This window comes from Salmo salar, chromosome ssa12 (assembly GCF_905237065.1).
Source record: "Salmo salar chromosome ssa12, Ssal_v3.1, whole genome shotgun sequence".
Lineage (NCBI taxonomy): Eukaryota > Metazoa > Chordata > Actinopteri > Salmoniformes > Salmonidae > Salmo > Salmo salar.
In genome coordinates, this window is record NC_059453.1 from 19,244,112 (window position 1) to 19,259,142 (window position 15,031).

Below are 15,031 nucleotides of genomic sequence, written 5' to 3' on the forward strand. Positions count from 1 at the left end.
ATTATTATAGATTTTAAAAGCATATAATTAATGTGATAAGCAGACGTTGATCAGATAATGGATTTAATTATGAATCTATTGAATACATGAATACACACCTAATATTGTTGAAACATTATTCTACATTATGAAGTTATTTAATGGATAATATGAATTAATGAAATAAGATACAGCTCTGAACACCCCCACCCCACCACACACAGCACTCCTACTCCAAGACGCTTGATACATATGGATCCAGAGCTGCATATTATGCTACACAGGTTACCATGGTAATCAGGCTTAGTAAACTGTTAGAGAATGGGAGATGGATGACTCTTTACAAGATGTTTTCTATTGAAACATAATTTAGGGATCTGGAACCGGTGCCAGAGAGGAGGGAGATGAAAGAAAACATGTTTGTGATTTCTGGTGTTTTTTCAGTGACCCTGAATGAACAAAGCTCTTTCCACATAGACAGGAGTAAGGTTTCTCTCCTGTGTGTGTGAGCTTGTGTGTAGTCAGGGTGAAATCTCGAGCAAAACTCTTCCCACACTGATCACAGCTATACGGTCTCTCTCCTGTGTGTATTCGTTGGTGGGTAATCAGGTCTCCTGATTGATTGAAGCTCTTCCCACACTGATCACAGCTATAAGGCTTCTCTCCTGTGTGTATGCGTTGGTGTGCAGTCAGGGTGGAATCTCGAGAAAAACCCTTCCCACACTGATCACAGCTATAAGGCTTCTCGCCTGTGTGTATTCGTTGGTGTATAGTTAGGTATCCTGATTGATTGAAGCTCTTCCCACACTGATCACAGCTATAAGGCTTCTCTCCTGTGTGTATGCGTTGGTGTTTAATCAGGTCTCCTGATTGATTGAAGCTCTTCCCACACTGATCACAGCTATAAGGCTTCTCTCCTGTGTGTATGCGTTGGTGTATAGTCAGGTGTCCTGAGTTTCTGAAGCTCTTCCCACACTGATCACAGGTATAAGGCTTCTCTCCTGTGTGTATGCGTTGGTGTGTAGTCAGGTCTCCTGATTGACTGAAGCTCTTCCCACATTGATCACAACTATAAGGCTTCTCTCCTGTGTGTATGCGTTGGTGTGTAACCAGGGATCCTGAATGATTGAAGGTCTTCCCACACTGATCACAGCGATAAGGCTTCTCTCCTGTGTGTATGCGTTGGTGTTTAGTCAGGTCTCCTGATTGATTGAAGCTTTTCCCACACTGATCACAGCTATAAGTCGTCTCTCCTGTGTGTATGCGCTGGTGTTCCGTCAGGTGTCCTGACTTCCTGAAGCTCTTCCCACACTGAATACAGATATAAGGCTTCTCTCCTGTGTGTATGCGTTGGTGTGAAGTCAGATTTCCTGAATGATTGAAGCTCTTCCCACACTGATCACAGCTGTAAGGCTTCTCTCCTGTGTGTATGTATTGATGTGTAATCAGGGATCCTGAATGTTTGAAGCTCTTCCCACACTGATCACAGCTATAAGGCTTCTCTCCTGTGTGTATGCGTTTGTGTGTCGTCAGATTTCCGGACAGTGCAAAGCTCTTCCCACACTCTTCACAGCTATAAGGCTTCTCTCCTGTGTGTATGCGTTGGTGTCTAGTCAGGTGTCCTGAGTTCCTGAAGCTCTTCCCACACTGATCACAGCTATAAGGCTTCTCTCCTGTGTGTATGCGTTGGTGTGTTGTCAGATCTCCTGATTGATTGAAGCTCTTCCCACACTGATCACAGCTGTAAGGCTTCTCTCCTGTGTGTATGCGTTGGTGTGTAGTCAGGTGTCCTGACTTCCGGAAGCTCTTCCCACACTGATCACAGCTGTAAGGCTTCTCTCCTGTGTGTATGTGTTGGTGTGTTGTCAGGGCTCTTGATTGACTGAAGGTCGTCCCACAATCAAAGCAGGGGTAAGGCCTTTCCCCTGTATGAATTCTCTGAGATTTTAAGGTTTTAGATGCAGCGAAACTCTTCCCGCACTGAGAGCAGTGGTACGGTTTCTCTCCAGTGTGACTCCGCTGGTAAACGATAATTTCCCTCTGTTTAGCAAAACTCTTCCCCCAGTCAAAGCAGCAGTGGTGAGGTTTCTTCCCTATACATCTCCGCTGGTGTTTATTGAAACGTCCTGATCTGGAGAGACTCTTCTCTGTCTTGTCAGCATCATGATGTTGTCGCGGCTCCCCAGACAATAAGCCTCTCCCACTGAGAGAGCAATGGTTAGGGCTGTCCCCTGTGGAAGAAAGATATTGAATAGCATGGACATCTGAAATCAGGCTACCTGATGGGACTTTGATAAATGCTGAAAATTGGCAATCAAAAGAAACGTACTACCACAGCGACCATGTTATTTTTTAGAAGCATATTTGATTCCGATTTTGGACATATTAAGTTTGTATGTGAAAAATATTTCTAAGCTGCATACTTTGTTTTTCCTGAACTCACTGCACTCGAGCAAAAGAAGGAAGCTTGTGATGCTTGTGCTAGAACATATGCAGATTAAATATGCCTCTATGAATCTGATGAAGGCCTTTATGTGTCCTAATAAATGAAAAAAATTGCTCAGAAAACCAGGTGTTTTTAACAGCGTCACTTCGATTGTCAATTTAAGCCAATTAAGATAAGCAGAGTAAGGTGTTTACGTGACTAATGCCATAGTCGGCCTACTGCCATAACTAGTTTAATGTCAAATGATGATTGGGGATGTGTTGGATTGTAGCTTGTAGCTTGAAATATACCTATTCATGTTACCATGTTACCATATTAGAACTTGTTGATTACTTTGCATGTAGAAGGAATGTATATGTTGGGGTCAATGGAGGGTGGATAGGAACTAAGTGTATGGAAAGTTACTGAGTGAGACAAGGGGGAGTGCAGAAAGTTAACACTCTCAAAACATGTTATTTCCTAAGGAGGGAGGTAAAAGGCAACAGTCTGGTTTCAGTCACTGATAAATTGGACAGCTGTGGATTAGAGAGGAGCGAGGAATTTGGGGTAGGCCGATGAAGTGGAGTGAGAAGAAACAGTCCTATTTGACACATATACTTCCACGCCCACGAAGGTTCTAGCATCAGGCAGAGCCATGACAACACCAATGATTGGAACCAATTAAGTTCCTGCCTAGCAACAGAGATGTATTGGCTGTCTAGCTGTGCAAGGAGTTGACTCCGCCTAGTAGGAGGATATAAATATATGTGCTTGTGTCATCATGTCTTTGCAGCTGTATGACCCAGTGGGTGAATAATCTTGGTTTGAGCCTTTCCTAGTTGTCTGAGTTTTTACTCTGTTTGTTCAGAACCTAACACATGTAAACATACTCATTGTAAAGCACTAGATATTTTGTTGCTTTGACAAAGTCATTTCTGATGGTTATTATGGATGTGATTAGTAATTAATTTACGTCTGTCCCTCATTTTAAGGTCAACCCTGTTACATGAACTGAACTCTCGTTTTAATATGGTAAAACTATTCCTTTAAAAAATATGTTTTCAAAAGAAACACTGAACATCTAATAGTCAAATCACAGAGTAAAAGCAGGTGATCTGGTTCTACTCTTTATCAATTTACTGCTGTTTTGTAGTGCAAAACTGAGCAAGTCAACCCTTTTACCCAGACATAGAGATGCTAGAAATGTTTTAACAAATACATTTTCTTGTGAAGATTGCATTCAATTGCCACTCCCTGTTTCACAAAACAACCTTGCATTCCCCCTGTGATTTAAAGGACTATTTTACCCATGTAATCTGGTGGTTTTGTTGTTTTCAGTAGTCCCCTGTTACAGTCAAGCCTTTTACTTTATTTGGCACTTAGTGTAGTAATATTTTTATTCAATGTCTTGTTTTTTATGAAGTTGAACATGTGCTCTTTATTACAGAATGGTAAAAGTTCAACTTAAAAAAAATGGGTGGAATGACCCAGATATTTTCATATATAATTCATCAATGAATGACCAAAATGCATAAAGATGGCAGAATTCTGAAATGACGTCACTGTTTGAGCACTATCCACTGAATTTGAAACTACGGTGCGCGACATTGTTCAATGTTCCAATAAATCAACAATCTACTTTGTTTTTTTTCTTCCAAATCGCCGCCGTCTTGAAGCTAAAATTGGGATCATGTTTACTGTGCTAATGACCATACCAACAGTAAAGGAGAGCAATGTACAATACAGTGAACTCAGCAAAACAAGGAATTTGTGGTAAGTAATGCGGGCCGCCATCTTTATGCACCTCCGATATTGTTTCAGAAGCAGACTGTAGTCTAATCTACACACCATGGTTCTTACTTAATGAAATCAAATCTCCATCTTCCTTTTCTTCTTCTCCTCTCTCAGTTCCACCCTGACCCGGTGTTTTCCTGCAGTCGACCAGACCCAGCAGTAAAGCGGTACCGGGAGACGTTTGACCTGCGGACTCCAGGAGGGTGGAGGGGAACGGGCTGGCTTTGTCCTGTTGGCCACAATAAATATTAAACAGTATCACTAAACCAAATATTTCATTAATTCAGTCCGAACCTCTGATTTGGGTGCATCCCTAGAATATCACATTTTTTCTCAATTGTTCACTACGTTCCACAAATCTAATAGCATTGGGTTGATAGAGGCATGGGCTAGTTAGAGTTTCCACCATATTTATTATACCAGTCATTACCTTTCAAAACGACTTGTGGCTAATTTGAGCGTATATACATTTCGTAATGATTAGGTTGTTACGAGTGTACTGATAAAAGTAGGACACGTGCCATGCCGCAACTTGGAGAAAAAAAACAATAGTGCCAGGTCGACACTAGTTACCACAGCCACAAAGTCATAAGCCACGCCCATTTCAACAATTTCTCTTCTGAAAATGTAATCTTAAACCTAACCTTAAGCACACTGCTAACCGTATGCCTGACCATAACCTTAAAAATCAAAAAAACATTTTTGTAATTTCTATGATATACATTTTTGACTGTTGCTGTGGTAACGACTGCCTTCCATTTGTGAAGACATTTATTTTCATTGCCATTACATATTAGAAGGCAATAGCTGGCAATTAATTATTGGGTTTTAACTTACAGGAAGATGAGGTGACTCACCCCACAAAAGAGGAGCTACAGAGAAGTTGGGAGCATGAACGTGGACAGAATAAAAGCTTTGGATGGGTGGGTGATAACCAGGAGAGGCAGATGGGATTGTATTGCAGGGACTTCAGCCCCACGGTACCTATCCCTGTGAGTCCACCATGGCTACTCCCACCTCCAGTAGTTGATTTACAAGTGTTGGAGAGAGTACGGAAAGACAGGGAGGGGGTTGATCCCTGTGAGTCCACCATGGCTACTCCCACCTCCAGTAGTTGATTTACAAGTGTTGAATAGAGTATGGAAAGACAGGGAGGGGGTTGATCCATGAGAGTTCTTTAAAAGGCAACTGGAAACTGTAAATCAGTGTTTTTTTGCCCATATATACAGATGGATCAAAAGACCCAAGGACAGGTCAGACTGGATCAGCCTTTGTTGAATTGGAAAGTGGGGTGGCTGTCAGGAGAAGTATTACATAGCAACTGGCTGTGTACATGGCAGAGCTGATGGCCATACTGTTGGCCTTGCAGTGGGTGGAGGAAGTCAAGCCAGACAGAGTAGTTATATGTTCTGACTCATGTGCTGTGTTGATGAGTCTGCAATCATTTAGCTCACATAGCAGACAAGGCCTGCTATATGAAGGAATTCATGCCCGGGTGAGACAGAAAGGTGTCCATATAAGCTTTGCTTGGGCCCCGGTCCATGTGGGGGTGGAAGGGAATGAGGAAGTAGATGTGCTAGCTAAACAGGCCCTTAGGAGACAGGAGGTTGAGGTGCCAATGAGCAAAGCAGAGGCTAAGGGAATGATATGGGCAGTAGTGGTGCAGAGATGGCAGGAGCAGTGGAACAGTGACAATAAGGGCAGGCATTGATTCATTGTTGACATTTTAGTCATTTAGTAGAAACTCTTATCAGAGCGACTTACAGGAGCAATTAGGGTTAAGTTGCTCAAAGGTACATTAACAGATTTTTCACCTAGTCAGCTCAGGTTACAGGCCCAACGGTATAAACCACTAGGCTACTTGCCACCCCTATTCCAGGTACAGAGTAAAGTAGGGGAGGATGGTAGGAATGGACAGAAGAGAAGAGGCTATCCTTACAAGGCTCAGAGTGGGGCACAGCCAGCTGAATAAGTTATTAAATGTGATAGGAAATCATTCAACAGGAAGATGTGATTACTGCCAGGAAACAGAGACAGTGGAGCATGTACTGATACAGTGTGGACAGTATGATAGGGAAAGAGAGAGTGATACTGTATAAGGGACAATAGGGTACAGGAATTGAGTTTGATAAGCATACTGAGTTGAACATTGTTAGATACAGTTGCAAATATTTATCTTTAAGAGAAACGGGGCTGGCATATTGGATTTAGTTACTCGATCCCTAAAGACTGGCCCACACTCCAATACAGTAGGTGGCGTAATGCACCATAACGTTGAGTGTCAACTGCCAATAAACCCCACAGGAGATGATGTATTTTCAGTATCTGGTCATATAATGGATAATCTGCTTTCAAATCAGTGGTGAACAAGTGCACACTTTGGGAGGAAGGAGAAATAATTAAGTAATAAACACAGATTCCTACACATGATACATTAGTAGGTTACTTTTCTGAAGGAAAAGAAACCCAACAAGTTTTACCGTCATGTTTTTTTTTTTGGTCCAGCCAGTAACACAAAACACGAATGTGGAGGATCAAAGATGATGAAAACTAGGCCTAGACATTTTATACAACACAGCAGGCCTATACTGTTAAAAGGAAACCAGACGTACCTGATCCATTGAGGAAGCTATTGTTCCTTTATCAGACAACTTGTCATATAAATGATATCCTGAATTGTAAAAAATAAAAGTCAACAGTAGTATAGTTACTTTGTTTAAGTGTTCACAAGAGGTCTGCCGGGAGGCGTAATTTCCTTAAGCAGGAAGCGTCAATGTCATGAATATTCATGTATCTCGACATAAAACCCGTCGGATGACTAGTTGAGTTATCTTAAGTGCTTTAGATCACTGAAGCCTAAACTAAACAAAACATAACGGACAATGTATCTGGCTTCGGATCTGTAACCAGTAGTAACCATCAACTTCAATGACAGTGAACATAAAATTAAAACACGAATCTGACATTCCTGCCCCACAATAACATTATCGCCGAGGATGGCTTGCTAGCTACCTACAGTGTTGGATTCATATCATCGTTTTGATATAAAACAGCTTAGTTAGCTAGCGAAATGCTAACTTGCGACGCTAGCTAACGTTACGGTGAACGCGATTGTTACGTTAGCTAGACTCGGGAGTTCGTGTAGGGACATATGTGCTTCAGGAGCCTGTGGGTTTGATATGATTCCACCATGGGCAACAACATGTCTGACATATGTTCAACTCATAGCTCGTTTTTCCAGTCACCACCGTATTTGAAAGGACAACTACAGACTGACATGTAGCTGGCTAGTTAGCATTCTGGCTCACACTGGCCATACAGTAGCAAAATACACAGCTATCTCGATTTAAGAGTTCATGGTAGAGATATTTAAAGAAAGGAGAATATAGGAAGCCCATTCGTTAATGAATGGAGGAACGTATATCGCCTCACCCAGCAGACTGTCGAACAATCTGGTTGACGTTGTCATGCTGGGTCACGCGGTTGCTAAACTAATCGTCACGCAATCCCTTCTCATAGTCAGGGTATGAGTCGAGAAACCTGCATATTTTCCTCCACGGTAGATAATGTCCCAATTCCAAAGCTATACGATATTACAGAGAACAAGTAAATTATCTCACATATCGGAAAAGATTTGCAATGACCAAATTCTACTTATTCTTCTTCAGTGGGCTTTAATGGTGTGTGGCATCCAATATCTTGCATTACCGCCCCCAACTGGATTTAGGTATAAATCCATTATGCTTTAGGGACAGGCAGAAACTTAAGCAATTATTGTATTTCACGGAGGAAAATGAGGGAGGGTTATGCTTTTTCAATTTCAGTCTGGGGAGGGATTAGTATTTTTTTATTTAGTCCAGGGGAGAGTCATGTAATGACAGTATTTGTCACCATTTTGGAACTTACGTATTGAATTACCATCCGACTTCGGGGTACAACCCTGCTCGCTCTCTCTCTGAATTCAATTTAAGGGTCTTTAATGGCATGGGAAACATATGATTACATTGCCAAAGCAAGTGAAATAGATAATAAATAAAAGTGAAATAAACACTAAAAAAATCACAGTAAACATTACACTCACAAAAGTTCCAAAAGAATAAAGACATTTCAAATGTCATATTAAAATCAAATTGTATTGGTCACATAAATGTGTTTAGCAGATGTTATTGCAGGTGTAGCAAAATGCTTGTTATTCTAGCTCTGACAGTGCAGTAATATCTAACAAGTAATATCTAACAATTTCACAACATATACCCAATACACACAAATATAAGTAAGGAATGGAATTAAGAATATATACATATATTGACGAGTGATGTCAGAGCGGATTGGACTAAGATACAATAGAAAAGTATAGAATACTGTATATACATATGAGATGAGTAATGCAAAATATGTAAACATTATCAAAGTGACTAATGGTCCATTTCTTAAAGTGGCCAGTGATTTCTAGTCTATGTCTATAGGCAGCAGCCTCTAATGTGCTAGTGATGGCTGTTTAACATTCTGATGGCCTTGAGATAGAAGCTGTTTTTCAGTCTCTTGGTCCTAGCTTTGATGTGCTGACTTTGCCTTCTGGATGATAGCGGGGTAAACAGGCAGTGGCTCGGGTGGTTGATGTCCTTGATGATATTTTTGGCCTTCCTGTGACATCGGGTGCTGAAGGTGTCCTGGAAGGCGGGTAGTTTGCCCCCGGTAATGCTTTGGGCAGACTGCACCACCAGCAAACGCAAGGCTCTCCAGAGGGTGGTGCAGTCTGCCATACCAGGCGGTGATACAGCCCAACAGGATGCTCTCGATTATACATCTGTAAAAGTTTTTCAGGATTTTAGGTGCCAAGCCAAAACAATTTAGCCTCCTGAGGTTGAAGAGGTTCTGTTGCACCTTCTTCACCACACTGTCTGTGTGGGTGGTCCATTTCAGTTTGTTAGTGATGTGTACACCAAGGAACCTGAAGCGTTCCCCCTTCTCCACTGCGGTCCCATCGATGTGGATAGGGGGGTGCACCCTCTGCTGTTTCCTGAAGTCCACAATCATCTCCTTTGTTTTGTTGGCGTTGAGTGAGAGGTTATTTTCCTGGCCCCACACTCCCAGAGCCCTCACCTCCTCCCTGTAAGCTGTCTCGTCATTGTTGGTAATCAGGCCTACTACTGTTGTGTCGTCTGCAAACTTGATGATTGAGTTGGAGGCGTGCTTGACCACGCAGTCATGGGTGAACATGGAGTACAGTACTTACTGTACTCTTCTGTCCACGATCATCTCCTTTGTTTTGTTGACATTGAGTGAGAAGTGCAAATAGTTAAAGTAGAAAAAGGGAAAATAAAGAAATATAGGTTTTATTTACAATGGTGTTTGTTCTTCACTGGTTGCCCTTTTCTTGTCGCAACAGGTCACAAATATTGCTGCTGTGATTGCACACTGTGGTATTTTTCCCAATAGATTTGTCAGTTTATCAAAATTGGATTTGTTTTCGAATTCGTTGTGGGTCTGTGTAATCTGAGGGAAATATGTGTCTCTAATATGGTAATACATTTGGCAGGATATTGGGAAGTGCAGCTCAGTTTCCACCTCATTTTGTGGGCAGTGTGCACAGCATGTTTTCTCTTGAGAGCCTGGTCTGCCTACGGCGACCTTTCTCAATAGCAAGGCTATGCTCACTGAGTCTGTACATAGTCAAAGATTTCCTTTATTTTGGGTCAGTCACAGTGGTCAGGTATTCTGCCACTGTGTATTCTCTGTTTAGGGCCAAATAGCATTCTAGTTTGCATAGTTTTTTTGTAAATTCTTTCCAATATGTCAAGGAAATATATTTTTGTTTTCTCATAATTTGGTTGGGTATAATTGTGTTTCTGTCCTGGGGCTCTGTGGGGTCTGTTTGTGTTTGTGAACAGAGCCCCAGGACCAGCTTGCTTAGGGGGCTCTTCTCCAGATTAATTTCTCTGCAGGTTTGGGAATTGCTTCCTTTTTGTGGTTGTAGAATTTAATAGGTCTTTACTGGATTTTGCTATTTAGCGGGTTTCGGCCTAATTCTGCTCTGCATGCATTATTTGGTGTTTTACGTTGTACACGGGATATTTTTGCAGAATTCTGCATGCAGAGTCTCAATTTGGTGTTTGTGCCATTTTGTGAATTATTGGTTGGTGAGCGGACCCCAGGCCGGGTGTTGCAGACTGTTCTAGTGCCCTCGCCAATTCGTTGACATATATGTTGAAGAGGGTGGGGCTTAAGCTGCATCCCTGTCTCACCCCTTGACCCTGTGGAAAGAAATGTGTTTTTTGCCAATTTTAACCGCACACTTGTTTTTTGTGTACATTGATTTTATAATGTTGTATGTTTTTCCCCCAACACCCCTTTCCATCAATTTGTATAGCAGACCCTCATGCCAAATTGAGTCGAAAGCTTTTTTGAAATCAACAAGCATGAGAAGACATTGCCTTTGTTTTGGTTTAGTTGTCTGTCAGTTGGGGTGTGGAGGGTGAATACGTGTTCTGTTGTACGGTAATTTGGTAAAAAGCCAATTTGACATTTGCTCAATATTGTTTTCGCTGAGGAAATGTACGAGTCTGCTGTTGGTGATAATGCAGAGGATTTTCCCAAGGTTGCTGTTGAAGCATATCCCCCGGTAGATATTGGGGTCAAATTTGTCTCCAATTTTGTAGATTGGGGTGATTAGTCATTGGTTCCAAATATTGGGGAAGATGACAGAGCTGAGAATGATGTTAAAGAGTTACAGTACAGCCTATTGGAATTTGTGGTCTGTATATTTAATCATTTAATTTAGGATACCATCAACCCCACAGACCTTGGGGTTGATGGAGGGTTGGAGGGTTTGTATTTTCTCCTGTAGTTCATTCAATGTAATTGGAGAATCCAGTTGGTTCTGGTAGTCTTAAATAGTCGATTCTAAGATTAGTATTTGATCATGTATATGTTTTTGCTGTTTGTTCTTAGGGATAGCCCCCTTTTTTTAAATTTTTGCCTAAAATGACATACCAAATCGAACTGCCTGTAGCTCAGGCCCTGAAGCAAGGAAATGCATATTCTTGGTACCATTTGAAAGGAAACACTTTGAAGTTTGTGGAAATGTGAATTGAATGTAGGAGAATATAACACAATAGATCCGGTAGAAGAAAATACAAAGAAAAAAAAAAACTTTTTTTTTCTACCACCATCTTTGAAATGTAAGAGAAAGGTGCCAGTTCTAGCCATCACTCTGTTTTTCAGTTCTGCCCACACATTTTCTATAGGATTGAGGTCAGGGCTTTGTGATGGCCATTCCAATACCTTGACTTTGTTGTCCTTAAGCTATTTTGCCACAACTTTGGAAGTACGCTTGGGGTCTTGTCCATTTGGATGACCCATTTGCGACCAAGCTTTAACTGCCTGACTGATGTCTTGAGATGTTGCTTCAATATATCCACATAATTTTCCTTGCTCATGATGCCATCGATTTTCTGAAGTGCACCAGTCCCTCCAGCAACAAAGCACCCCCACAACATGATGCTGCCACCCTCGTGCTTCACGGTTGAGATGGTGTTCTTCGGCTTGCAAGCCTCCCCCTTTTTCCTCCAAACATAACGATGGTCATTATGGCCAAACAGTTCTATTTTTGTTTCATCAGACCAGAGGACATTTCTCCAAAAAGTACGATCTTTGTCCCCATGTGCAGTTGCAAACCGTAGTCTGGCTTTTTTTATGGCGGTTTTGGAGCAGTGGCTTTTCCCTTGCTGAGCGGCCTTTCAGGTTATGTCGATATAGGACTCGTTTTACTGTGGATATAGATACTTTTGTACCTGTTTCCTCCAGCGCCTTCACAAGGTCCTTTGCTGTTGTTCTGGGATTGATTTGCACTTTTCGCACCAAAGTACGTTCATCTCTAGGAAACAGAAGGCGTCTTCTTCCTGAGCGGTATGACGGCTGCGTGGTCCCATGGTGTTTATATTTGCATACTATTGTTTGTACAGATGTACATGGTACCTTCAGGTGTTTGGAAATTGCTCCCAAGGATGAACAACACTTGTGGAGGTCTACAGTTTTTTTCCCATGATGTCAAGCAAAGAGGCACTGAGTTTGAAGGTAGGCCTTGAAATACATCCACAGGTACACCTCCAATTGACTCAAATGATGTCAATTAGCCTATCCGAAGCTTCTAAAGCCATGACATCATTTTCTGGAATTTTCCAAGCTGTTTAAAGGCACAGTCAACTTAGTGTATGTAACTTCTGACCCACTGGAATCGTGAAACAGTGAATTTTAAGTGAAATAGTCTGTCTGTAAACAATTGTTGGAAAAATGACTTGTGTCATGCACAAAGTAGATGTCCTAACCAACTTGCCCAAACTATAATTTGTTAACAAGAAATTTGTGGAGTGGTTGAAAAACAAGTTTTAATGACTCCAAGTGTATGTAAACTTCCGACTTCAACTGTACGTGTATTTAGATGTTTTTATATTTTTTCAGTCGTGGCAAGAAAGGAGATCCATGAACATGGACAGCATATCTAAACCTGAGTCGAGTAAAGGTAAGGAGGGCTCACCTAGGGAGCTCCTACATTGGTGATAAGTAGCCTAGTGGTTAGAGCATTGGGCCAGTAACTGGAAGGTAACTGGATTGAATCCCCGAGCTGGCAACATAAAAATCTGTCGTTCTGCCCCTGAGCAAGGAAGTTAACCCACTATACCCTGAGCGCTGAAGTCGTGGATGTTTATTACGGCAGCCCCCTGCACCTCTCTGATTCAGAGGGGTTGGGTTAAATGTGAAAGACACATTTCAGTGAAGGCATTCATTAGTACAACTGACTAGGTATTTCCCAACGCCTCTGAATCAGAGAGGTGCGGGGGGCTGCCTTAATCAACATATTAAGGCACCTGACCAACACCTGGGGAACAGTGGGTTAACTGCTTTGTACCAGGGCAGAACAAAATATTTTTACCTTGTCAGCTCGGGGATTCAATCCATCAACCTTTTGTTTACTGGCCCAATACTCTAACCACTAGGCTACCATCTCATCATTGTCAAATGTATCTATAACATCTGATACAAGTATTCTATATGTATTAGGTACTACTACGGTGGTAACAGGTGACCCCTCCTTTAATAATCAGGTTTCATAAATGTACAGGGTTCCATTTTGACCCAAGACAACAATCCAGACTAAGAATTTACCAAAGATCAGATCATAATGAATACTAATATTATATGGACAGAGTCAACCTGATCCCAGATCAGCACTCCTACTCTGATGGTGAATTCTCTCTCTCCGATAATCCTTTCTATAATTTCAGATTGACCCCCTGGTCTATGTTTTGTAGATGTGGGTGAGTGGACTTGCAGATCTGGGACTAGCCTAGCAACAGCAGCTCTTCTCAACTATTGGCAAGGATTTATTTGACATCCAATCATCATGAGAGATGCTTTATTCTGCATTAAACACTTCTATTGTGGTCTCCCCTCAATATATTACAGGAGAGGTGAGCACCTATCAGATCCTCCTGCTGTCCTTCACCCCTCAGTGCAGACTTCTGACCATCGCTTAGGCCAGGAAGAAGTCAGCCAAGTTCATCACCATGCAACGCACTACTGATTGAGGTAGACTGTAGTTTGAGTAGCAACTGACTGACTGACTGGCAGGCAGACACACACACACACTCACATTTGACCTTTCTAAATGTAATTTAATGTAATAATCGTCAGAAGACGTACAATAGAGAATGATTATATTCCTTCAGGGGACAGTACCAGACACTGTAAGGGGGCTGTTGCATGTTTAAAAATGTAGAGAACTTAATTCTTGAAAACGTTATTTTCTATATTAGTTTAGGGTTTATCAAATCCTGACCTGAAGTGTGCCTTTCAACTAATCTATTTTGTTTTCCAACCTTCAGGAGACCATGAGAAGGGAGTAGGCCACCTGACCAACACCATTGCTGTGTGTGGTTAAAACCTCTCTAGGCTAGGCGTGCCGCTAGCGACCCACCTCGACAACATCCGGTGAAATTGCAGAGCGCCAAATTCAAATGACAGAAATAGTCATAATAAACATTCATAAAAATACAAGTGTTATACATCGGCTTAAAGATTAACTTCTTCTTAATCCAGCCGCTTTGTTAGATTTCAAAAAGGCTTTACGGCGAAAGCATACCATGCGATTATCTGAGGACAGTGCCCCGCTTACAAAAGCATACAAACATTTTCCAACCAAGTAGAGGAGTCACGAAAGTCAGAAATAGCGATAAAATGAATCCCTTACCTTTGAAGATCTTCATCTGGTTGCAATCACAAGGGTCCCAGCAACATAATAAATGGTCATTTTGTTCGATAAAGTCCCTTTTTATATCCCAAAAACTCAGTTTTGTTGGCGCGTTTTGTTCAGTAATCCACTGGCTCAAAGGCGGTCAAAACATGCAGACGAATAGATCGTAATAGTACCGATAAAGTTCGTCGAAACATGTCAAACGATGTTTATAATTAATCCTCAGGTTGTCAATTGTCAAAATAATCGATAATATTTCAACCGGACAATAGCGTATTCAATAGAAAGGAAAAACAACGAAGGGCGCACACAGTCACGTGCACAAACCAGTACTGCATGATTCCCCAGTCCCCTAACAGAAAGGTCTCATTCTTCTTCATTTTTCAGAAAACAAGCCTGAAACAATGTCTAAAGACTGTTGACATCTAGTGGAAGCCATAGGAACTGCAATCGGGGCCCTAACCCATTAGATATTCAATAGGCTTTCAATGAAAAACCACTCACATCAAAAAATCCCACTTCCTGGATGGATTTTCCTCAGGTTTTCACCTGCCATATCAATTATGTTATACTCACAGACA

At 41.6% G+C, this 15,031-nt stretch overlaps 1 long non-coding RNA gene and 1 pseudogene across 1 annotated transcript; one reads left to right on the top strand and one right to left on the bottom strand.

Moving 5' to 3' along the window:
- Nucleotides 1–505: 505 nt before the first annotated feature.
- On the bottom strand, nucleotides 506–7,868 carry LOC106564415 (zinc finger protein 883-like; annotated as a pseudogene).
- Nucleotides 3,966–4,456, top strand: LOC123725449 (uncharacterized). Its single transcript, XR_006757920.1, has 2 exons — nucleotides 3,966–4,177; nucleotides 4,313–4,456. It is a non-coding gene; the product is annotated as an uncharacterized lncRNA (long non-coding RNA).
- Nucleotides 7,869–15,031: the final 7,163 nt, after the last annotated feature.